We start from the raw sequence: 24140 nt of genomic DNA, 5'->3' as shown, positions 1-24140 counted from the left end.
CAGCTGAAATTACATTAAAGTGTAAAAATTAAATGCCTTTTTTAAGCAAAGTCCTGTGCCAGCCGGTATGAGTGGTGGGCACTGGCAGTGGGCACACTACAGTCAGTGGAAGTCAGCCTGACACACACTGGCAGGCAACTAACCTTAGATTAAAGTGTAAAAATTAAGTGCCTATTTTTTAAGCAAAGTCCTGTGCCACTCGGGATGACAGGGGTGGGCACTGGCAGTGGGCACACTACAGTCAGTTAAAGTTGGCCTGACACACACTGGCAGGCAACTAACCTTAGATTAAAGTGTAAAAATGAAGTGCCTTTTTTTTAAGCAAAGTCCTGTGCCACACGGGATGACAGGGGTGGGCACTGGCAGTGGGCACACTACAGTCAGTTGAAGTCGGCCTGACACACACTAGCAGCAGGCAAGCAGCTGAAATTACACTAAAGTGTAAAAATTAAATGCCTTTTTTATGCAAAGTCCTGTGCCAGCCGGTATGAGTGGTGGGCACTGGCAGTGGGCACACTACAGTCAGTGGAAGTCAGCCTGACACACACTGGCAGGCAACTAACCTTAGATTAAAGTGTAAAAATTAAGTGCCTTTTTTTAAGCAAAGTCCTGTGCCACACGGAATGACAGGGGTGAGCACTGGCAGTGGGCACACTACAGTCTGTGGGCCTGCAGCTCCTCACACACAGGCAGGCCAGGCAACTGCAATATGTATATAAAGGAAAAAAAAAAAGCAGACTAATGTTGCAGCCCTAAAAAGGGCTTTTTGGGGTGCTGTCAGGATGCTGTCCTTACAGCAGAGATCAGATGAGTCTTTCAGGACTGGAGTGGACACTGAATTCACTAGCCTAGCTATCGATTTCCCAATTAAATCAGCAGCAGTTACAGTCTCCCTCCTCTCACTAAGACTGCAGCTTCAGAATGAATCTAAAATGGATGCTGTGCAGGAGGTGGGAGGGTCTGGGAGGGAGGGTATGCTGCTGATTGGCTGGAATGTGTCTGCTGACTGTGAGGTACAGGGTCAAAGTTTGCTCAATGATGATGTATAGGGGGCGGACCGAACATCGCATGTGTTCGCCCGGTAGAGGCGAACGCGAACAAGCTATGTTCGCCGGGAACTGTTCGCCGTCGGATAGTTCGGGCCATCTCTAATCATCATGTGCCAGTATTAAGTCTCCCCCCATCATCATGTGTGAGTATTAAGTCCCCCCATCATCATGTGCCAGTATTAAGTCCCCCATCATCATGTGCCAGTATTAAGTCCCCCCATCATCATGTGCCAGTATTAAGTCCCCTATCATCATGTGCTAGTATTAAGTCCCCCCCCATCATCATGTGCCAGTATTAAGTCTCCCCCCATCATCATGTGCCAGTATTAAGTCCCCCCATCATCATGTGCCAGTATTAAGTCCCCCCATCATGTGCCAGTATTAAGTCCCCCCATCATCATGTGCCAGTATTAAGTCCCCCCATCATCATGTGCCAGTATTAAGTCCCCCCCATCATCATGTGCCAGTATTAAGTCCCCCCATCATCATGTGCCAGTATTAAGTCCCCCCATCATCATGTGCCAGTATTAAGTCCCCCCCATCATCATGTGCCAGTATAAAGTCCCCCCCATCATCATGTGCCAGTTTAAAGTTCCCCCCCATCATCATGTGCCAGTATAAAGTCCCCCCCATCATCATGTGCCAGTTTTGTAATAAGCCCCCCCCCAATGTGCCAGTAACACTATTGTAAAAAAATACTTACCTAAGTGTCAGCGATGCGATGCAGCCTCTTCCTGTGTCCCACGCTTTAATGTAAGGCTCAGGCGGCACGATGACGTCATTGCCTCTGATAGGCTGCCGGCCTAGTGCCTGCAGCCAGGGGCGTACATAAAAATCACTGGGCCCCATAGCAGGAATCTAAATTGGGCCCCCATTCCCCTTTTATAGCCCCTCCCTTTGTTCCATGAACTATTCTTGCTGCTGCGTTTTATAATTTATGCCATCAGGGCCGGATTTGGATTACAAAACAGCCCTGGCACACAAAAGAGGTATAATAGATGCAGCTGTATATTATATACAGCAGTGTACAGTTATGTGAGGTACGCAGTATAATATATGCAGTGTGTACAGGTATATAGTATATTCCCTAGTGTTCTGATATGTGAGGTACAGGGTATAATAGATGCAGTGTGTACAGGTATATAGTATATTCCCTAGTGTTCTGATATGTGAGGTACAGGGTATAATAGATGCAGTGTGTACAGGTATATAGTATATACAGCAGTGTACTGATATGTGAGGTACGGGGTATAATATATGCAGTGTATACAGTATATACAGTAGTGTAATATGTGAGGTACGAGGTATAATAGATGCAGTGTGTACAGGTATATAGTAAATACAGCAGTGTATTGACACCTCGTACCTCAGATATCAGTACACCGCTGTATATACTATATATCTGTACACACTGCATCTATTATACCTCGTACCTCACATATATAGTATATACAGAAGTGTACTGATATCTGTACACACAGCATCTATTATACCTTGTACCTCACATATCAGTGCACTGCGGTATATACTATATATCTGTACATATTGCATGTATAATACTGTGTAATATATGCAGTGTGTGTGCATGTATGTGTGTGTATCTATATATATATATATATATATAGAGAAGAAAAAATCCAGTGGGAGCACCAGCCAGCATGTGGGTGCAAGGTCCAACGTAGGGTAACGGCAATCCCCAATGGTATAGAAAACAAAGAAGTAGGACTGCACTCCAAGATAGTGATAAAATCAGCAAGTGGTTTATTCACCCATAATATGGCAAGTCTTGCGACGTTTCGGCTCACAAGAGCCTTCCTCAAGCATGGTAACAGTGAAAGTGAGAGCATTATAAAGGCATTTACAAAGTGTCCAACCCATAAGGGTGTGGTTACAATCAATTACAATTGCAAACATACGATGCATAGCAATACAAATAAAGTGCATGTGCATAAAGTGAGCAGTGATATACAATTCATGACTAAGGGATGCCATCCCTACAAAGTGTATTAAAATGTATGTGATACTTCATCTAAGCTAAGATCACAATTATATAGGTGATAATATGATGAAGGTGGATCACAGAAGTCAAACCGTAGGAAGCAATGGGGCCCGCACATACCATGGCGTTCTTTGTGCGTATCCAGGTCCTCATTGCGCATGACCACACTGACATCATCCGATGCATCACAGTGTAAAGGTCAAGCGCTCGCGCTCTGCCTGGGTCGACATGAGAGCGCCATTTTACATAAGGGAAAGACACCTTAAGGTTACGTACAGGTTATTTATTTAACTGTTGTCCACACGGAACAATCATATCTCCGACCGCTGCAGGGATCTCCTACATATATCAGCAAATGTACAGGGGTCCCGTCCAAATGGGCGGGACACCTGACCAAAGCGCCACTACAAGCACAATTGCCATAAAAATAGCAGTCGTAGAGGGATGATCCCTCAATTGTACCAACAACCTTATCTTGTTAAAATATAATGACATATCTGGAGTAACGCATTAATAAGAGAACGCTGATGTCCACCTCGGGTCGCATAGCTTCCAAAAGGGTCTGATTCTAGGATCCACATCCAATTTAGTGAAAATATAAAATCCTAAAAAGCAGAGAAAAAATATTTTAGTTTCAAAATAGATCTTTTTCATAATTGTAGATAAATCTTTCACGGTTATCAAGCACCAATATACAAAAATGAGAAAGACAAAGCGCAAACATGCCAAGGGACCGGGGGTCAGCCACAGATCCTAGGTCTCTCACCTGAACTCAATATTGAGACCCCTGGGATGCAGGCTATCCAGATCATATATCCAGCGTAACTCTCTTTTCTTCAAGAGTGTCAGGCGATCACCACCTCTTCTAGGAAGCCTGACCTGATCAATGATCCAGCATCTTAGATCACGCTCGGAGTGTCCGAGGGATCCAAAATGTCTGGACACTGGTAGGTCAGTACGTTTCTTCCTTATTGAATTCCTGTGGTTATTCAACCTTACTTTCAATTCTGTGGAAGTTTCCCCGACATATAATAGGTTACAGGGACAAGCCAACACATAAACTACATATGACGAGGAACAGTTTAGATGGAACTTTATCGGATACTCTTTGTTGGTAAGCGGGTGTGTGAAAGATCTAGTTTTACATATATATCGACAATTGACACAACCGAGACACGGATAACATCCAAGTCCCGGCTGTGTCAATGTCCGCTGTATGCTGGTTTTCTTTGGACCTGCATCCGCTCTGACCAAGTGGTCTTTAAGATTTTTGTTTTTACGGTACGATAAAAGGGGCGGAAGCTTAAACTCTGGTACATCTTTAATAGACCTGCTTAGGATACCCCAGTTGTCCTTCAGGATACGTCCTATCTCCATACTACATCCAGAATATGTGGACATAAATGGTATCCTCTGAGTTTTTTTAGAGGTGGTATGTGTTATTTCAGTATTCATATGTAGGATTTTGTTCTTATGTGCATCTAATAACCTGCGAGGATAACCCCGCTCCCTAAACTTATCTGACATCATATCCAGTGTAGTCTCCAACTCAGTGTGGTCTGAAACAATGCGTTTCGTACGGAGGAACTGCGAATGGGGGAGGTGTTTAACCAGGCTGCGTGGATGATTGCTTTCATAACGTAGGATAGTATTTCTATCTGTCGATTTGACATATAAGCCTGTGCCAACCATACCATCAATTAACTTGACGTTTGTGTCTAGAAATGACAATTGCGTTTTAGAGTATGATATAGTATACTGAAGATCAGGATCTATATCATTCAAATATGTGTGAAACTCCCTCAATTGTAGTTCAGTGCCCGACCACAGGAGGAAGACATCATCTATGTACCGCCACCATCTAACAACATGTTGAAAGTGGTGGGATACATAGATAAAGTCCTCCTCCATGTGGCGCATATAAATATTTGCGTACGTTGGGGCCACATTGGACCCCATCGCAACGCCGCGTTTCTGATTAAAGAAGATATCTTGAAACAAGAAATAATTGTTTTCAAGAACCAATCTCAATAGGGTATTTATAAAACATTTTGCATTCTGTGTTATGGGTGAACCATCCAAGTATTTATTGACTGCGGAGATGCCCTTCTCATGCCCTATTGACGTGTATAAGGAAACAACGTCAAAGGACACGAGAGTGACACCGTGCAAGTCACCAGCTTCAACTGACCTCAGTTGTTGTAGAAAATCGCCTGTGTCTTTAATGTAAGACTTTCCGGCCATTGAAAAATCCCTCAATATCCTATCAAGAAAGATGGATATTCTACTGAAAACAGAGTCAGAACCAGATACGATGGGGCGACCGGGGGGGTCCACAAGACTTTTGTGGACTTTAGGTAGTACATATATTACAGGAGTAATGGGGGATCCCACCGTCAAATACTCCCTCAATCCCTCATCTATGATACCCCCGGCCACCGCATCGGAAAGACTCTTGTTGATTATGTTCATAATGCGAAATTTCGGATCGCTCTGCAATACACTATATACATTTATATCATTTAATTGTCGTTCAATTTCTCTGATGTATTTGTATGTGTCAAGAACAACTACCCCGCCGCCCTTATCAGCTGGCTTAATGGTTAATAGGGGGTTGTTCTTGAGTTCGGAAAGGGCCTCAATCTCTGCAGTGGTCAGATTAGGATTGCATAATCGTGCCTCATCCCCTGATGTGGATTTCAGCATTCTGACGTCTCTCTGAACTGCAGAGATGTAGGCCTCAACCGCAGGTTCATCTATATTAGGAAAAAAAGCACTTTTGTTAGTTAAATTCAATCCTTTGAGTGAGAATTCGCTGGAGCATATTTGTGTATTTGCAAAACGTCCCTTAAAGAACACTTTCAATTTAATCAAACGAAAAAAATCATTCAAATCCATCTCTAGATCAAACCAGTTTACCTTAGTGCTCGGGCAAAAAGAAAGCCCCTTGGATAAAACACTTAGCTGGGCATCTGTTAATTCGACTGATGATAAATTAAAGACTATTGTCTCTTTCTCTGTGATGGCGTCTTTGTTGATTGTTGTCTGGTTCTGTTGTAACGTTGTTTTCCCTTGTCTTCTGTACCGGCGACCTCCTCTCCTGGTTCTGGATCTTTTCTTTTCTTTATGTCCGAGTCCACCCCTAAAAAAGCTTTATCTTCATCTATAGGGAGTTGTGTAAACCTTCTCCTTGACTTATTGTCACGATTAAAACTCGTAGATGGCTGATCAGTTTGCCATGTATAGATGTCACCTCGCTTATAATCATCTGCATCACGTGACCATTTGTTTCTTTTCCCCTCCTCCAGTTCCATCTGAAACTTATTAAGCTGATTTTTGACTTCCTCTTTATATAGTGCGAGGTCATCAGCAGGTATTTGTAAACATAATGTCCGTTCAACCTCCACCAGATCATCAGAGAGTGAAGCGACTTCTGTTTGAAGAAACTCAATGTTTAATAAAATATAATCAAGCGAATATCTGTTTGATAGTGTTTCAAAACGTTTACAAAACAGATCATTATTCGGAAACAGATTTGGGCGTAAATTTGAACGCATTCCCCTCGGGATTCTTTTATCTTTATAGTACTGTCCCAATGTGGCCATATGCAATTTCATTGCTATAAGTCGCCTAGATAACGCGACATACTTGCGTTTGAGTTCCTTGGCAGTTGGAGCCTGTAGAAATGAGGCATCGCCCTCAATGCCCCGCATGATGCGGTCGACCTCCTCAGCAGTATAGGTGCCGCCATTGGGTGTTTCCGTGTTTGACATGGTAAATTCTCCGGGTGTGCTCACTCACAATGCCGATATTGTAGAGAAGAAAAAATCCAGTGGGAGCACCAGCCAGCATGTGGGTGCAAGGTCCAACGTAGGGTAACGGCAATCCCCAATGGTATAGAAAACAAAGAAGTAGGACTGCACTCCAAGATAGTGATAAAATCAGCAAGTGGTTTATTCACCCATAATATGGCAAGTCTTGCGACGTTTCGGCTCACAAGAGCCTTCCTCAAGCATGGTAACAGTGAAAGTGAGAGCATTATAAAGGCATTTACAAAGTGTCCAACCCATAAGGGTGTGGTTACAATCAATTACAATTGCAAACATACGATGCATAGCAATACAAATAAAGTGCATGTGCATAAAGTGAGCAGTGATATACAATTCATGACTAAGGGATGCCATCCCTACAAAGTGTATTAAAATGTATGTGATACTTCATCTAAGCTAAGATCACAATTATATAGGTGATAATATGATGAAGGTGGATCACAGAAGTCAAACCGTAGGAAGCAATGGGGCCCGCACATACCATGGCGTTCTTTGTGCGTATCCAGGTCCTCATTGTGCATGACCACACTGACATCATCCGATGCATCACAGTGTAAAGGTCAAGCGCTCGCGCTCTGCCTGGGTCGACATGAGAGCGCCATTTTACATAAGGGAAAGACACCTTAAGGTTACGTACAGGTTATTTATTTAACTGTTGTCCACACGGAACAATCATATCTCCGACCGCTGCAGGGATCTCCTACATATATCAGCAAATGGACAGGGGTCCCGTCCAAATGGGCGGGACACCTGACCAAAGCGCCACTACAAGCACAATTGCCATAAAAATAGCAGTCGTAGAGGGATGATCCCTCAATTGTACCAACAACCTTATCTTGTTAAAATATAATGACATATCTGGAGTAACGCATTAATAAGAGAACGCTGATGTCCACCTCGGGTCGCATAGCTTCCAAAAGGGTCTGATTCTAGGATCCACATCCAATTTAGTGAAAATATAAAATCCTAAAAAGCAGAGAAAAAATATTTTAGTTTCAAAATAGATCTTTTTCATAATTGTAGATAAATCTTTCACGGTTATCAAGCACCAATATACAAAAATGAGAAAGACAAAGCGCAAACATGCCAAGGGACCGGGGGTCAGCCACAGATCCTAGGTCTCTCACCTGAACTCAATATTGAGACCCCTGGGATGCAGGCTATCCAGATCATATATCCAGCGTAACTCTCTTTTCTTCAAGAGTGTCAGGCGATCACCACCTCTTCTAGGAAGCCTGACCTGATCAATGATCCAGCATCTTAGATCACGCTCGGAGTGTCCGAGGGATCCAAAATGTCTGGACACTGGTAGGTCAGTACGTTTCTTCCTTATTGAATTCCTGTGGTTATTCAACCTTACTTTCAATTCTGTGGAAGTTTCCCCGACATATAATAGGTTACAGGGACAAGCCAACACATAAACTACATATGACGAGGAACAGTTTAGATGGAACTTTATCGGATACTCTTTGTTGGTAAGCGGGTGTGTGAAAGATCTAGTTTTACATATATATCGACAATTGACACAACCGAGACACGGATAACATCCAAGTCCCGGCTGTGTCAATGTCCGCTGTATGCTGGTTTTCTTTGGACCTGCATCCGCTCTGACCAAGTGGTCTTTAAGATTTTTTGTTTTTACGGTACGATAAAAGGGGCGGAAGCTTAAACTCTGGTACATCTTTAATAGACCTGCTTAGGATACCCCAGTTGTCCTTCAGGATACGTCCTATCTCCATACTACATCCAGAATATGTGGACATAAATGGTATCCTCTGAGTCCCTCTACGACTGCTATTTTTATGGCAATTGTGCTTGTAGTGGCGCTTTGGTCAGGTGTCCCGCCCATTTGGACGGGACCCCTGTCCATTTGCTGATATATGTAGGAGATCCCTGCAGCGGTCGGAGATATGATTGTTCCGTGTGGACAACAGTTAAATAAATAACCTGTACGTAACCTTAAGGTGTCTTTCCCTTATGTAAAATGGAGCTCTCATGTCGACCCAGGCAGAGCGCGAGCGCTTGACCTTTACACTGTGATGCATCGGATGATGTCAGTGTGGTCATGCGCAATGAGGACCTGGATACGCACAAAGAACGCCATGGTATGTGCGGGCCCCATTGCTTCCTACGGTTTGACTTCTGTGATCCACCTTCATCATATTATCACCTATATAATTGTGATCTTAGCTTAGATGAAGTATCACATACATTTTAATACACTTTGTAGGGATGGCATCCCTTAGTCATGAATTGTATATCACTGCTCACTTTATGCACATGCACTTTATTTGTATTGCTATGCATCGTATGTTTGCAATTGTAATTGATTGTAACCACACCCTTATGGGTTGGACACTTTGTAAATGCCTTTATAATGCTCTCACCATGCTTGAGGAAGGCTCTTGTGAGCCGAAACGTCGCAAGACTTGCCATATTATGGGTGAATAAACCACTTGCTGATTTTATCACTATCTCGGAGTGCAGTCCTACTTCTTTGTTTTCTATACCATTGGGGATTGCCGTTACCCTACGTTGGACCTTGCACCCACATGCTGGCTGGTGCTCCCACTGGATTTTTTCTTCTCTACAATATCGGCATTGTGAGTGAGCACACCCGGAGAATTTACCATGTCAAACACGGAAACACCCAATGGCGGCACCTATACTGCTGAGGAGGTCGACCGCATCATGCGGGGCATTGAGGGCGATGCCTCATTTCTACAGGCTCCAACTGCCAAGGAACTCAAACGCAAGTATGTCGCGTTATCTAGGCGACTTATAGCAATGAAATTGCATATGGCCACATTGGGACAGTACTATAAAGATAAAAGAATCCCGAGGGGAATGCGTTCAAATTTACGCCCAAATCTGTTTCCGAATAATGATCTGTTTTGTAAACGTTTTGAAACACTATCAAACAGATATTCGCTTGATTATATTTTATTAAACATTGAGTTTCTTCAAACAGAAGTCGCTTCACTCTCTGATGATCTGGTGGAGGTTGAACGGACATTATGTTTACAAATACCTGCTGATGACCTCGCACTATATAAAGAGGAAGTCAAAAATCAGCTTAATAAGTTTCAGATGGAACTGGAGGAGGGGAAAAGAAACAAATGGTCACGTGATGCAGATGATTATAAGCGAGGTGACATCTATACATGGCAAACTGATCAGCCATCTACGAGTTTTAATCGTGACAATAAGTCAAGGAGAAGGTTTACACAACTCCCTATAGATGAAGATAAAGCTTTTTTAGGGGTGGACTCGGACATAAAGAAAAGAAAAGATCCAGAACCAGGAGAGGAGGTCGCCGGTACAGAAGACAAGGGAAAACAACGTTACAACAGAACCAGACAACAATCAACAAAGACGCCATCACAGAGAAAGAGACAATAGTCTTTAATTTATCATCAGTCGAATTAACAGATGCCCAGCTAAGTGTTTTATCCAAGGGGCTTTCTTTTTGCCCGAGCACTAAGGTAAACTGGTTTGATCTAGAGATGGATTTGAATGATTTTTTTCGTTTGATTAAATTGAAAGTGTTCTTTAAGGGACGTTTTGCAAATACACAAATATGCTCCAGCGAATTCTCACTCAAAGGATTGAATTTAACTAACAAAAGTGCTTTTTTTCCTAATATAGATGAACCTGCGGTTGAGGCCTACATCTCTGCAGTTCAGAGAGACGTCAGAATGCTGAAATCCACATCAGGGGATGAGGCACGATTATGCAATCCTAATCTGACCACTGCAGAGATTGAGGCCCTTTCCGAACTCAAGAACAACCCCCTATTAACCATTAAGCCAGCTGATAAGGGCGGCGGGGTAGTTGTTCTTGACACATACAAATACATCAGAGAAATTGAACGACAATTAAATGATATAAATGTATATAGTGTATTGCAGAGCGATCCGAAATTTCGCATTATGAACATAATCAACAAGAGTCTTTCCGATGCGGTGGCCGGGGGTATCATAGATGAGGGATTGAGGGAGTATTTGACGGTGGGATCCCCCATTACTCCTGTAATATATGTACTACCTAAAGTCCACAAAAGTCTTGTGGACCCCCCCGGTCGCCCCATCGTATCTGGTTCTGACTCTGTTTTCAGTAGAATATCCATCTTTCTTGATAGGATATTGAGGGATTTTTCAATGGCCGGAAAGTCTTACATTAAAGACACAGGCGATTTTCTACAACAACTGAGGTCAGTTGAAGCTGGTGACTTGCACGGTGTCACTCTCGTGTCCTTTGACGTTGTTTCCTTATACACGTCAATAGGGCATGAGAAGGGCATCTCCGCAGTCAATAAATACTTGGATGGTTCACCCATAACACAGAATGCAAAATGTTTTATAAATACCCTATTGAGATTGGTTCTTGAAAACAATTATTTCTTGTTTCAAGATATCTTCTTTAATCAGAAACGCGGCGTTGCGATGGGGTCCAATGTGGCCCCAACGTACGCAAATATTTATATGCGCCACATGGAGGAGGACTTTATCTATGTATCCCACCACTTTCAACATGTTGTTAGATGGTGGCGGTACATAGATGATGTCTTCCTCCTGTGGTCGGGCACTGAACTACAATTGAGGGAGTTTCACACATATTTGAATGATATAGATCCTGATCTTCAGTATACTATATCATACTCTAAAACGCAATTGTCATTTCTAGACACGAACGTCAAGTTAATTGATGGTATGGTTGGCACAGGCTTATATGTCAAATCGACAGATAGAAATACTATCCTACGTTATGAAAGCAATCATCCACGCAGCCTGGTTAAACACCTCCCCCATTCGCAGTTCCTCCGTACGAAACGCATTGTTTCAGACCACACTGAGTTGGAGACTACACTGGATATGATGTCAGATAAGTTTAGGGAGCGGGGTTATCCTTGCAGATTATTAGATGCACATAAGAACAAAATCCTACATATGAATACTGAAATAACACATACCACCTCTAAAAAAACTCAGAGGATACCATTTATGTCCACATATTCTGGATGTAGTATGGAGATAGGACGTATCCTGAAGGACAACTGGGGTATCCTAAGCAGGTCTATTAAAGATGTACCAGAGTTTAAGCTTCCGCCCCTTTTATCGTACCGTAAAAACAAAAATCTTAAAGACCACTTGGTCAGAGCGGATGCAGGTCCAAAGAAAACCAGCATACAGCGGACATTGACACAGCCGGGACTTGGATGTTATCCGTGTCTCGGTTGTGTCAATTGTCGATATATATGTAAAACTAGATCTTTCACACACCCGCTTACCAACAAAGAGTATCCGATAAAGTTCCATCTAAACTGTTCCTCGTCATACAGTCTTGTGAAAAAATTAGGACACCCTTTGAAAGCATGTGGTTTTTTGTAACATTTTTAATAAATGGTTATTTCATCTCCGTTTCAACAATACAGAGAGATTAAAGTAATCCGACTAAACAAAGAAAACTGAAGAAAAGTCTTTTCAAGATCTTCTGTAAATGTCATTCTACAAAAATGCCTATTCTAACTGAGGAAAAAGATAGGACACCCTTGCCCCTAATAGCGAGTGTTACCTCCTTTGGCTGAAATAACTGCAGTGAGACGGTTCTTGTAGCCATCTACCAGTCTTCGACATCAGTCTGAGGAAATTTTACCCCACTCCTCAATGCAGAACTTTTTCAGCTGTGAGATGTTTGAGGGGTTTCTTGCACGTACAGCCCTTTTCAAGTCACCCCACAGCATCTCAATGGGATTCAAATCTGGACTTTGACTTGGCCATTCCAGGACTCTCCATTTCTTCTTTTTCAGCCAATCTTTGGTTGATTTACTAGTATGTTTTGGGTCATTGTCATGTTGCATGGTCCAGTTCCGCTTCAGCTTTAATTTTCTAACTGATGGTCTCACATGTTCTTCAAGCACCTTCTGATACACAGTAGAATTCATCGTGGATTCTATGATGGTGAGCTGACCAGGTCCTGCTGCTGCAAAGCAGCCCCAAACCATGACACTTCCACCTCCATGCTTCACAGTTGGTATGAGGTTCTTTTCTTGGAATGCTGTGTTTGGTTTACGCCAAACATGTCCTCTGCTGTTGTGTCCAAATAATTCAATTTTGGACTCATCTGTCCAAAGAACATTATTCCAGAAGTCCTGGTCTTTGTCAACTTTATCGCTGGCAAATGTCAGTCTGGCCTCGATGTTTCTCTTGGAAAGCAAAGGTTTCCTCCTTGCACACCTCCCATGCAAGTTAAACTTGTACAGTCTCTTTCTGATTGTAGAGGCATGTACTTCTACATCAACAGTAGCCAGAGCCTGCTGTAGTTCTCGAGATGACACTTTAGGGTTTTTGGATACCTCTTTTAGCATCTTGCGGTCTGCTCTTGGGGTGAACTTGCTGGGGCGACCAGTCCTGGGCATGTTGGCAGTTGTTTTGAAAGCCCTCCACTTGTAGACTATCTTCCGGACAGTGGAATGGCTGATTTCAAAATCTTTTGAGATCTTTTTAAATCCCTTCCCAGACTCATAGGCTGCTACAATCTTTTTTCTGAAGTCCTCTGACAGCTCTTTTGCTCTCACCATGGTGCTCACTCTCACTTCAACAGTCAGGAGCACACCAAACTAAATGTCTGAGGTTTAAATAGGGCAAGCCTCATTCAACATGCAGAGTAACGATCTACTAATTATGTGCACCTGGTGTGATATACCTGTGTGAGATCTGAGCCAATTTAAGAGGGAATACATGTGAGGGTGTCCTATCTTTTTCCTCAGTTAGAATAGGCATTTTTGTAGAATGACATTTACAGAAGATCTTGAAAAGACTTTTCTTCAGTTTTCTTTGTTTAGTTGGATTACTTTAATCTCTCTGTATTGTTGAAACGAAGATGAAATAACCATTTATTAAAAATGTTACAAAAAACCACATGCTTTCAAAGGGTGTCCTAATTTTTTCACATGACTGTATGTAGTTTATGTGTTGGCTTGTCCCTGTAACCTATTATATGTCGGGGAAACTTCCACAGAATTGAAAGTAAGGTTGAATAACCACAGGAATTCAATAAGGAAGAAACGTACTGACCTACCAGTGTCCAGACATTTTGGATCCCTCGGACACTCCGAGCGTGATCTAAGATGCTGGATCATTGATCAGGTCAGGCTTCCTAGAAGAGGTGGTGATCGCCTGACACTCTTGAAGAAAAGAGAGTTACGCTGGATATATGATCTGGATAGCCTGCATCCCAGGGGTCTCAATATTGAGTTCAGGTGAGAGACCTAGGATCTGTGGCTGACCCCCGGTCCCTTGGCATGTTTGCGCTTTGTCTTTCTCATTTTTGTATATTGGTGCTTGATAACCGTGAAAGATTTATCTACAATTATGAAAAAGATCTATTTTGAAACTAAAATATTTTTTCTCTGCTTTTTAGGATTTTATATTTTCACTAAATTGGATGTGGATCCTAGAATCAGACCCTTTTGGAAGCTATGCGACCCGAGGTGGACATCAGCGTTCTCTTATTAATGCGTTACTCCAGATATGTCATTATATTTTAACAAGATAAGGTTGTTGGTACAATTGAGGGATCATCCCTCTACGACTGCTATTTTTATGGCAATTGTGCTTGTAGTGGCGCTTTGGTCAGGTGTCCCGCCCATTTGGACGGGACCCCTGTCCATTTGCTGATATATGTAGGAGATCCCTGCAGCGGTCGGAGATATGATTGTTCCGTGTGGACAACAGTTAAATAAATAATCTGTACGTAACCTTAAGGTGTCTTTCCCTTATGTAAAATGGCGCTCTCATGTCGACCCAGGCAGAGCGCGAGCGCTTGACCTTTACACTGTGATGCATCGGATGATGTCAGTGTGGTCATGCGCAATGAGGACCTGGATACGCACAAAGAACGCCATGGTATGTGCGGGCCCCATTGCTTCCTACGGTTTGACTTCTGTGATCCACCTTCATCATATTATCACCTATATAATTGTGATCTTAGCTTAGATGAAGTATCACATACATTTTAATACACTTTGTAGGGATGGCATCCCTTAGTCATGAATTGTATATCACTGCTCACTTTATGCACATGCACTTTATTTGTATTGCTATGCATCGTATGTTTGCAATTGTAATTGATTGTAACCACACCCTTATGGGTTGGACACTTTGTAAATGCCTTTATAATGCTCTCACTTTCACTGTTACCATGCTTGAGGAAGGCTCTTGTGAGCCGAAACGTCGCAAGACTTGCCATATTATGGGTGAATAAACCACTTGCTGATTTTATCACTATCTTGGAGTGCAGTCCTACTTCTTTGTTTTCTATATATATATATATATATATATATATATATATACAGAGCAGTGTATTGATGTGACACATAGAAGGTATAATACTGTAGATGCCGTGTTTATAGAAATATGTGGTCAGTTATGCATTATAGTCACTGTGAGGTACATGAGGTAGTGGTAACTGTCTGAAGTAGTATACATGAGTGAGCAATGAGTAAAAACAGGGCATGGAGGGGAGGTAAATGATGAAAAGTGGAGGACCTCCTCTTACCTCTCCATTCCAGTCTGTATGGATCAATGCAGAGCTGCTTGTGAACTTTTAATACTTGCTGTTAGGGGTTGAAGGACCTGTGATGATGTCATCACAGGTCCTGGCAGATGTACCTTTGAAACCTAGGAACTACACAATTTTTGGTGCAGTTCCTTTGCTAGATTCTGCAGGACCTGTGATGTTGAAGATGATGTCATCACAGGTCCTGGCAGATGCACTGTTCTAACCTGGGAACTACACTTTACACTGTGCAGTTCCCTTACAGGACCTGTGATGACATCATTAAAGGTCCTTTAGCTTTAGAAAGGTAAACAGGAGTAATTAGGGGGCGGGGCCTCTCCTCCACTTCGGTGCCTGCCTGCAGCCTATCAGAGGAAAGGGAAGGGACACGCCTCTCCCTCCCCTGCACCTCCGCTGGCACAGGCAGTTTACAATGGAGATCAGCGCAATGGAAGCGCTCATCTCCCTGTGCCTGGCAGCGGCTGCTCACTTGGGGGGGGGGGGTCATTTTAGTTGGGGGGGCACAGCATGATGTAGGGGGGGCCGTGGCCCCCTCTGGCCCCCCCTGGTGACGCCACTGAATGTAATGAGCAGAAAGCACAGAGCACAGCAATGACACTGCTGTCTCTCTCAGAACTCCACAAAACTACAGAAAATGGCTGCAGGTTCTTATATAGTAAGGGGTAGGCAACTTTCCAATTTGTTGCTAGGGATGTTGCTAAGCTCAGACAAAGACATTCTCATTGGCTCACAAGCAAGAAGAGAGGGATCATGGGTTCAGAAAAAAAAATCTAGAATATTCAAAATTACGAATATATATCACTATATTCTAAATATTCGCAAATTCTCGAAGTGCCGATATTCGCGATTAATATTCGCGATTGGAATATTCTCGCCCAACATGAGTACTCACATAACAGAACCAGCCACAGTATCTCCATAAGAGTACCACCCATTTTGTCCTAACATTGCTAGCCGCAAGAGCTTCAAAACAACAATCACAGTGCTTCCACAGTGCCACTATGCTATCCACAGAGCCCTCATAACACTCGTAGTCCAAAATGGTAGCATTTTATCACCTAGTCTGGTCAAAGAAAAAAATCTCATGGCCCCTAAAACGAGGTTGGTTGCAATATAAGTATGGCTATAAGAAATGTTGATGTTGCAACGTTATCTTTATTTTAAAGGAGTTTTTTCATGTTCTAACAATAAAACATTTAAAAATGGACAGTACATTAATTGTAATGCAAATTGTGTTGTCTGTTTAATAACTGGCAAACCTTGCCTTCAGTATATGTGTTGTGTGGCAAGTCCATTAAAAAAAATCTGAATCTGATAACACTTATCTTAAGCTATAAAGGAGGAAAATAAAAATACTTTGCGACATATTTCAACTGTGTCACACCATATTCTACATGAATAACAGGGATGTTACAAGGTATTGAGAAAGTATTCATGTCAGATCAAGGTGGTGACCTGCTTCATAACAAGAATGGAACTTCCCATTCCATTCCTCCCATATTTGTAGGAGTGGGCTGGTCTGACTTACTGCCAAGGGTAGGACTGAGCTAGGGATAAGTCAGTCCAAAATGGAGAGTAAGGAGTCAGGGAGAATGTGATCCATCTCTTGCTCCTCTGGGCCATGAGGACCCCAGAGGCAGCTTATCTGTGAGGACCACTACTGCATAGATCCTGCAGGGTCCTAGGCCACAGAAGATTTTCAAGATACGGCGTATTAGTCAACAGAGTGATCAAGCGGCTGAGCTATCAAGACTTCACTGCAAAATTTGTGGAAAACACGTTAAGACACCATCTCGAGAGTTCAGGACAGGCCTAGTTGGAATCCTGCATCATACAGTGGATGCCTGCAGACATAGGTGCCAGGTAAGGCTGTAGGGAAGGGAATCCAAAGAGAGACAGAGTCAGATACTTAGAGTGTGATCTTTGCCGCATTGCCAGCCAACATGCTCCATCATCAAGGAATAGAAAAACTAAACTTTGTATGAACTGCTGATGAATGTGCTGCTATCCATTTTTCCACTCAGTTAAGGAAGTTGTTATTTGTTCAAACATCTGCGCCTGGTTCCTTTCATCACCACCTTTTTCACAGATTCAAACCCCAGGGACTGACGGACTGAGGTAGGCACTGCAACACTACATCAGGGCCACTACAACCCCCATCTTCAATACCGGCTCTCATGGGGGCTTGGTGCACATGGCCTAGCTGAAACATGGCACCTGCCATGTGACACACTTTTCACCCTGACATTCAGTAAGAAGTGTTACATGACTAGAGATGAGCGAATTTTTCAAAAGTTCGATTTGGCTGATTCGCCCAAAAATTTGCTTTGTGACGAATTACTTTGTCACGAAGCGCATTTTTTTGTAAGTCCATTTGCTCACAATGAACAATGAAAATAGGCAGGGCAGCCTGGGCACCAACACAGTGAACACCACCCCTGGGCACTGCGAGTGCTCATTTGCATATCAATCAAAGTTCGTTTTTCTAGCTTCTGCAAGTCTAAAGACAAAGACAAAGGTACCATAACATTCATGTATAGGTGTGCTATAGGGCAATGTAAAGACTGTATATGGCCATATGGAGGTGACAGACTCCCTTTAACTGAAAGCCAGGTCACATGATATTTGTGAGGGTCACATGGTTGTTCACATGACTGACACTGTGTTTAGTCCTATCTCGCTCTCCTACGGATGCATTTTACAGGACTAAAATGGACTGTACCATTTTTTTTTCTGTAGGGAGAGGCAAATGCATGGATATAATAAAGGTCTGCAAGCAAAATTTTAAATAGATATAAATTACATTCTTCCACATACTATTCTCTACATAAATAAATGTAATCATTAAAACCAGAATACCTCTTTAAGGGTCCATTCCACATCCGTTCCGCAAAATTGCGGAACGGATGCGGTATAGATGCGGACCCATTCATTTCAATGGGGCCGCAAAAGATGCGGACAGCATTCAGTATGCTGTCCGCATCCGCAATTCTGTTCCGTTCTGTCATGCGGATCCTGGAAAAAAGTAGAGCATGTCCTACTTTTGGCTGCAAATTGCGGTCCGTGGCCCCATTGTATTCAATGGGTCCGCAAAAATGCAGATGACATGCGGAAAGGTAACAAATGTCATCCGCATGTCATTCGCAATTGCGGATCCCAGGAAGTAAAAAAAAAATAATTGACCCATGTGACCTTCAGCACCAGGGAGAGTGAATAAAAGAAGTGGTGTGAAGTCACAGATAGTGAAACTAATGCAAAATGATGTCTTTTGAGGTAGAAAAAATTATAATTCTGATACAGGAGAGGCCTGCCCTACCATGACCGGATCAGGAAGGACCGAGCATAGGAAGAAATTGCCAAAGAGCTGGCAGCAACAGCATGGGACTCTGCATCAGTGTCCAAGAAAGAAAAAATAAGTGACTAAATAATATTATTTTAAAATCAGTGTAATTTTCATGGGTTCATAGTACACATATCTATTGAGAACGGTCTTTGAAAACCCAGCCTGCCATGCTCTGGAGTTCAGAAGTGCACGGCGTCATTGGTTGCAATGACACCTTGCACTCCTGCATTCAGCAGTAGTGATGAGCAGGAGGTGCCATATTGGATTTCGCGATATTTCGCGAATATTCGATTGAATATTCGTGTTATATTCGTCAAAATTGAATATTCGTAATTATTCCAATTATCGCGAATAATATGCGATTTAAATAATCGCGTATTGCGTTTTGTTTTTTTTCTTTGATAGTAACGTTCCTATGACTAATTGACTATGGCTAGGCTAAATATGTGAATTTTACGAATATTCTTAAAATTGCTCTAACTTCGTCTTTTAGAATATTCGTAATATTCTAAAAGCCGAAGTTAGAGCAATATTACGAATTTTCATAAATTACACATATAGATTATAATTTAGCTAATATAGTGCTTTAATCCTTTTTTTTTGTCTAATTTTTTTTGCCTCTTCTGAACTTAAGTTTTGGAAAATATGTACACTATTAAAAAAATTATTAGAGCAGTATATTAGCTAAATTGCAATCTATATGTGTATTTTACGAATATTCTTAATATTGCTCTAACTTCGTCTTTTAGACTATTCGTAATATTGTTCTAACTTCGTCTTTTAGAATATTCGTTATATTGCTCTAACTTCGTCTTTTACAAACCGGATTCCAAAAAAGTTGGGACACTAAACAAATTGTGAATAAAAACTGAATGCAATGATGTGGAGATGGCAAATGTCAATATTTTATTTGTAATAGAACGTAGATGACAGATCAAACGTTTAATCCAAGTAAATGTATCATTTTAAAGGAAAAGTACGTTGATTCCAATTTTCACGGTGTCAACAAATCCCCAAAAAGTTGGGACAAGTAGCAATAAGAGGCTGGAAAAAGTAAATTTGAGCATAACGAAGAGCTGGAAGACCAATTAACACTAATTAGGTCAATTGGCAACATGATTGGGTATAAAAAGAGCTTCTCAGAGTGGCAGTGTCTCTCAGAAGCCAAGATGGGTAGAGGATCACCAATTCCCACAATGTTGCGCAGAAAGATAGTGGAGCAATATCAGAAAGGTGTTACCCAGCGAAAAATTGCAAAGACTTTGCATCTATCATCATCAACTGTGCATAACATAATCCGAAGATTCAGAGAATCTGGAACAATCTCTGTGCATAAGGGTCAAGGCCGTAAAACCATACTGGATGCCCGTGATCTCCGGCCCCTTAAACGACACTGCACCACAAACAGGAATGCTACTGTAAAGGAAATCACAGAATGGGCTCAGGAATACTTCCAGAAACCATTGTCAGTGAACACAATCCACCGTGCCACCCGCCGTTGCCAGCTGAAACTCTACAGTGCAAAGAAGAAGCCATTTCTAAGCAAGATCCACAAGCTCAGGCATTTTCACTGGGCCAGGGATCATTTAAAATGGAGTGTGGCAAAATGGAAGACTGTTCTGTGGTCAGACGAGTCACGATTCGAAGTTCTTTTTGGAAATCTGGGACGCCATGTCATCCGGACCAAAGAGGACAAGGACAACCCAAGTTGTTATCAACGCTCAGTTCAGAAGCCTGCATCTCTGATGGTATGGGGTTGCATGAGTGCGTGTGGCATGGGCAGCTTGCATGTCTGGAAAGGCACCATCAATGCAGAAAAATATATTCAGGTTCTAGAACAGGGGTACTCAACTGGCGGACCGCGGTCCAAATACGGACCGCGGCCGCCAGTTGTCCGGACCCCGGCCATCCTTCAGAGCGCTGCTCCTCTCCTGCACACTGTGCCGTGCAGGAGGAGGAGCTTACCGGCGCACTTCCACCTGTCCCACAGCGCAGTGAGACAGGGCTTCCTCCACATGTAGCGCTCCTCCTCCTGCACACTCTGGCAGCTCTGCTCCATACAGCGGCGGGCACAGGAGCTGATAGTTCTCAGCAGCGCAGGAGGAGTCTCTCCCTCCCCCCTGTGCTGCTGCTGTCCCCGCCGCTGCCAATAAGAAGAGACGGGAGGAGGAGGGGAGGGGCTGTGGCCACTGCGCCACCAATGAAGAAAACTGACCTGTAATACAAATACAGGAGGCGGGTGCCGGAATCAAATAGCCGGCACCCGACCTTTGTGACAGGGAGCTGCGATCAGCTGCAGTTGAGTTAACCCTTCAGGTGCGGTACCTGAGGGGTTAATTGTAGCTGATCGCAGCCCCCTGTCACAAAGGTCGGGTGCCGGCTATTTGATTCCGGCACCCGCCTCCTGTATTTGTATAAGAAACGTTGGTGGCACAGTGCGCCCCCCCCCTCCCCCAGTATAAGAAACATTGGTGGCGCAGTGCGCCCCCCCCCCCCCCATTCCCCATTATAATAAACATTGGTGGCTCAGTGGGAAGTGCCAATGAGGGTTAAAAATAATAAAAGAAAATTAACTCACCTCCTCCAGTTCATCGCGTAACTGCCGGTCTCCAGTTCTTACTTCTTTCTTCAGGACCTGTGGTGACGTCACTGAGCTCATCACATGGCCCATTACCATGGTGATGGATCATGTGATGAGCTCAGTGATGTCACCACAGGTCCTGAAGAAAGAGGTAAGAACTGGAGACCGGCAGTTACGCGATCAACTGGAGGAGGTGAGTAAATTATTTTTTAACCCTCATTGGCACTGCCCACAGCACCACCAATGTTTATTATATTGGGGGGGGCGCACTGCGCCACCAATGTTTATTATATTGGGGGGCACACTGCGCCACCAATGTTTATTATATTGAGGGGGGGCGCACTGCGCCACCAATGTTTATTATACTGGGGTGATGGGGGGGCACACTGCGCCACCAATGTTTATTATACTGGGGTGATGGGGGGGCACACTGCGCCACCAATATTTATTGTGATGGGGGGGCACACTGCGCCACCAATGTTTATTATTTTGAGGGGGCCGCCAGACGAAAAAGTCGGACATGTAGTACTTTTAGTCTGGCGGCCTCTCACCGTGCTGCGCCGTAACTCTGCCCCCATCCCCATTATAGTCGATGGGCACAGAGCAGCGGCACGGCGAAGTAGTGGCAAGATGGATCTGACAGGGTGAGCAGCCTGTCGGATCCGTCCTGCTGCAAGTGTGAAAGTACCCTTACTAATGAGCGCTTCCATCATGGAACGCCCATTAGTACAGCCTTTACCTCCACCGCTACTTGTGCTAGTAAAAAAAAATATATATTACGGCAGTGTTTCCCAACCAGTGTGCCTCCAGCTGTTGCAAAACTACAACTCCCAGAATGCCTGGACAGCCTTTGGCTGTGCGGGCATGCTGGGAGTTGTAGTTTTGCAACAGCTGGAGGCACACTGGTTGGGAAACACTGTATTACGGTACCTCCACCTCCATTTGCTCACGCTGTGGAGAACACTCCCTGCTGACTAGAAGCTCAGGACAGGACCTACAAGACGTCATCACGTTAGAGCACCGGTCCTGAGCTTGCAGTCAGCAGCGAATGTTCACCGCAGCCAGGTGAATGCAAATTATTTTTTTTTTTTTGCAAAAGCAGAGAAGGGGGGCAATACTCTTACTGGGGGCACTAATGGGGACATTATTCTTACTGGGGCACTAATGTGGCCATTACTAATTCTGGGACTTACCCGGGGCTCTCCACTATAACGTCAGAGCGCCCCACGCGCATGTTTCACATGATCGCATGGCATCTTTACTGTTGGCGTTCAGCTCGGACCTTCACCTGACTGCAGACCCAGGTATGTGGACCTTTAATAAAACTAGTTGAGTACCCCTGTTCTAGAACAACATATGCTCCCATCCAGACGTCATTTCTTTCAGGGAAGACCCTGCATTTTTTTAACAAGATAATGCCAGACCACATTCTGCATCAATCACAACATCATGGCTGCGTAGGAGAAGGATCCGGGTACTGAAATGGCTAGTCTGCAGTCCAGATCTTTCACCTATAGAGAACATTTGGCGCATCATAAAGAGGAAGGTGCAACAAAGAAGGCCCAAGACGATTGAACAGTTAGAGGTCTGTATTAGACAAGAATGGGAGAGCATTCCTATTTCTAAACTTGAGAAACTGGTCTCCTCGGTCCCCAGACGTCTGTTGAGTGTTGTAAGAAGAAGGGGAGATGCCACACAGTGGTGAAAATGGCCTTGTCCCAACTTTTTGGGGATTTGTTGACACCATGAAATTCTGATTCAACATATTTTTCCCTTAAAATGGTACATTTTCTCAGTTTAAACTTTTGTTCCGTGATTTATGTTCTATTCTGAATAAAATATTAGAAGTTGGCACCTCCACATCATTGCATTCAGTTTTTATTCACGATTTGTATAGTGTCCCAACTTTTTTGGAATCCGGTTTGTAGAATATTACGAATATTCTAAAAGACGAAGTTAGAGCATTAGGAATATACGTAAAAAGTTGAAATCGCAATTCGATTATTATAACCTGAATGAATCTCATTGCGATTTCAACTTATACAGTCTACCATGTTTGGTTTGTTATCGCGATAATACGTCATAATCGTATTTGTGCGTCCGTCCGTACGTGCGTGCGTGCCTGTCTTTGTCTTTGGATCGCAAGGGGAGTGGAGAGAGACAGAGAAGAGATAAGTTTATTCGAAAATGGCAAAGAGCAATTTCAATCAAGAAGAGCTGGAAGTTTTGATCACTGTAAGTAATTCTACCAAAAAAAGTATGTCACCCTTAAAGGCGGCCACAGTTCTAGTCACTGTTAAAGGGGCGGTCACTATTCAAGTCACTCTTAAAGTGGCGGCCACAGTTCTAGTCACTTTTAAAGGGGCGGCCACAGTTCTAGTCACTGTTAAAGGGGCGGCCACAGTTCTAGTCACTGTTAAAGGGACGGTCACTATTCAAGTCCCTCTTAAAGGGGCGGCCACAGTTCTAGTCACTTTTAAAGGGGCGGTCACTATTCAAGTCACTCTTAAAGGGGCGGCCACAGTTCTAGTCACTGTTAAAGGGGCGGCCACAGTTCTAGTCACTGTTAAAGGGACGGTCACTATTTAAGTCACTCTTAAAGGGGCGGCCACAGTTCTAGTCACTGTTAAAGGGACGGTCACTATTCAAGTCACTCTTAAAGGGGCGGCCACAGTTCTAGTACTGGTTAAAGGGGAGGCCACTGTCAAAGTCACTCCTAAAGGGGCGGCCACTGTGGAGTTTAGTTCTTATATTTGCC

The sequence above is a fragment of the Bufo bufo genome, chromosome 2 (genome assembly GCF_905171765.1).
Source record: "Bufo bufo chromosome 2, aBufBuf1.1, whole genome shotgun sequence".
In the NCBI taxonomy this organism is placed as follows: Eukaryota; Metazoa; Chordata; class Amphibia; order Anura; family Bufonidae; genus Bufo; species Bufo bufo.
Note: the sequence above shows the minus strand (reverse complement) of the source record.